Here is a 3,359-nt window from a genome sequence, read left to right on the forward strand (position 1 = left end):
GCAGAAAAAGAGATACTTTTGCAACTCACATTAGTGGGAAGATGTGACAATAAAGTGTCTACAAGGAGTAGCATAGCCAAGGTGGTGATATTGGGGATGAATAATTAAAACCTGAATATACTTGATGGCAGAGGGGAAAAAAGCCAGTTCAAAAAGAGTGAGGAGATAAATGAGGGAATGAAAGAACTGATAGCATCTTTTGGATGCCTAAAAGAGCTGGGAGTAGGGCTTTGTGACTGAACATGAGAGGAAAGTGGGGGACCACGTTCCTTTGATGTTAATGAAAGAAGAAAAAGGAAAAATATCGAGAGATACCCTGTGGTGTAAAACATAGTAGATGGATGGGTTATTTGATGAATTATATCATCCATGCAACAAACTTTTAGTGACAACTTACTATGTGTGAAGCACTATGGATAGAAATAGATATAAGAAATAACTCTTGGCCCAAGGAATTTACAGCATAACTGGGGAGACAAATAGAAATGAGTCCTGCAAGGTATCAGAGTCACAAATCGGGAATAGTAATGTCTGTGAGATCATAGTGGGGGTGGTCAGGAAAGGCATTAAAAAATAGTACTTGGGGCACCTGGGTGGCTCAGTCGGTTAAGTATCCGACTTCAGCTCAGGTCATGATATCACAGTCTGTGAGTTCGAGCCCTGCATCAGGCTGGGTGCTGACAGCTCAGAGCCTGGAGCCTGCTTCAGATTCTGTGTCTCCCTCTCTCTCTGACACTCTCCCATTCATGCTCTGTCTCTCTCTGTCTCAAAAATAAATAAACATTACAAAAAATTAAAAGAATGGTACTCAAAATGGGTCTCAAAATATGAATAACCATAGAGGAGAGAAAAGACAATGCAGGAGAAGAGAGCAAATACAAAGGGATGAGAAAGCATAGCATGGGTAGAAAAATGCCATATGCATTGACATGGTGGGGAAACACAGGACTCCATAGGGGCAGGGCTGACAATGATGCTGGTTTCTGCAAAAACCCAGGGAAAAGGAAAAGATCCTCAGCTAAGGCAGTGACAAGTGGGGAGAGGGAAAAGAGGATTAACTTGAGAAATATTTAGAAAGTAAGAGTATCAGGATTTAGTACCTTTTGGGAAAGCCATTATGAGCCCTTGCCAAAGCTGCATTACCAACAAAGACATTGATAACTTAAAGTTAGAATCAAAATCCCACCCTTCTTAACAGACTGCAAGAAATAGTTCTCTGTTTACCTCTGTTTATCTCTATTGGGGCCAAGCTTCCCCCAAACGCCCACCCTTATACTTCTTCAGTTACTAGCCCCAGGGCCCTCATGATGCAGGACTCAGGGAGTACTATTTACGTTGTATTCTATGTGAATAGGACGCAGGGTACAAGATGAATGATGACCTGCTTGTCCCTTCCTTAACTCCCAAATCCTTTCACTGTGATCTTCAAAATGCCCTCCAGAGTGTCTTACTCTGTGATCAGCAAACTGTCCTACAACCTCAACTTCTTGTTTGGATGCTTCCTTGCACAACTGAAAGCTGCCTCAATTCTGAAGTCCTTGCTGTTATTGCAGCCTGCCCATGTGGAAGCTGTCTTATCTTGCACACCCAAAGCATCTCGGGCCAAGAGGTGGAGTAGATGGCTTTGTATCCATGGCCTCTTTCGAACCATTTCACACCCTTCTTTTCTTTCTTCAAAACTCATTCCCACTTCTTCCCCTCATCACCAATATTTAATGTTCTCCCTCCCATCTTAACCACTGAAGACTTCAGCTGTTGATTCAGTTTTTCTCTTCATCTCCTTCTTTGCCATCCCTAGAACTGTGTCATTCGTGTGGATAATTCATTATCCACCTGCTTTCTCAGTTTTTGGATCTTCTCACCTCCAACAACTATTCCTCCATTACATCATAGCCATACTACCACAGTCATTTTTTTGAATCGATCAGAACCAAAGTTTGGTACCACTGAAATCTGGGCTGTTGACATCTGGCTTTGGGCCATTATCCTTTTATCCTTTTATACTCTTTTCCTGTAGAACTCCCCCAGCCACAATCTGTCTATTTAATTGAGATTCCCAGGACCCTGATCCCACCCATTTTCATTATCAATCAATCCCCCTTTCCCTTTACCTTTTGTGTCTGGCTTAAATTATATGGGCAATTATTATGATGACTCCTTTGAGAATACCTATCTTTGCTTCTTTATTCATTCTGCCTGGAGAGGTAGAGAAACTTGTCTGATTGGAAAATTTAGGAAGAGTATACTGGCTGTGCTCAGCTCAACTTTTCCTTTGTCCCTTTGGTGATAAGGCTGCCTAAAAAGAGGCTCTAAAGGCAGGCTTTTTCCCTGGGCAAAGATGGGAAGAGGCCTGTTCTGGACCAGTGCTGCACAGTTCTGGGTGAGCAGGTTCAGCATTAGGAAACTCATTTCTGTTTTCTCTTTTGCCCCTGGTGTTTCAGCCATACCGGTCTTTAATTTCCTAGAAAAACCAACTCTTTGAACCTTACTGATTGTGGCCTTTCTCTACCTGGTTTACTCTTTTTTCTGCCTTTTTTTTTTTTTTTTTTTTTTTTGGCTAGCTCTTAATTTTTTCAAGTTTCAACTTACACTTCTCTAAAGAAGTCTACCCTGACTTCACTATTTAAGGTAGGTGGTTGTCCTCTCATTATTCTCACCTCAGCCTCTTGTGGAGTTTGACGTGAATATATTGATCTGGATCTCAAAGGAGAAGGTATATGCCAATTAGGATTTAGACATATGGAGGCATATAAGATGGCCCAAGGAAACAGTGTTGGATAAGTGGAAACAGTGTTGGCCAAGATCAAAACTCTGAAGAATCTGTAAGAATTATCTCCAGGAAGAGAAATTCAGTGATGGAACTTGAAAATGAATGGTCAGAGAGATAGGAATTCCTTAAGACAGGTGAAGAGGGGAGATCTTTAAGGAAGGTTTAGTTTACAGTGTCAAAAGCAGTGTTGAAAACTGTCAAAAGGAATCCAAAGTTGGGGCCTGGGCCTTTGTTACCTTTGCAAGAGAAATTTTAGCATTAAGTATGGGAGTCAGAGCCAGATTATACAGTGCCTTGGAGACTAAACTAGAGATGTGGAATAATTTAGAATAAATATTTTTGGAAAGTTGGCAATGAAAAAAAGGTAAAGCAGAATGACTAGAAGGGAACTTAGGACCAAACAATTAGTATGAAGACTGCTAAAGATTTCACCAGTTTTGGGGCGCCTGGGTGGCTCAGTAGGTTAAGTGTCCAACTTCGGCTCAAGTCATGATCTTATGGTTTGTGGGTTCAAGCCCTGCATCAGGCTCTGTGCTGACAGCTCAGAGCCTGGAGCCTGCTTCAGATTCTGTCTCCTCTCTCTGCTCCT

This window comes from Panthera uncia, assembly GCF_023721935.1.
Source record: "Panthera uncia isolate 11264 chromosome C1 unlocalized genomic scaffold, Puncia_PCG_1.0 HiC_scaffold_3, whole genome shotgun sequence".
NCBI lineage: Eukaryota > Metazoa > Chordata > Mammalia > Carnivora > Felidae > Panthera > Panthera uncia.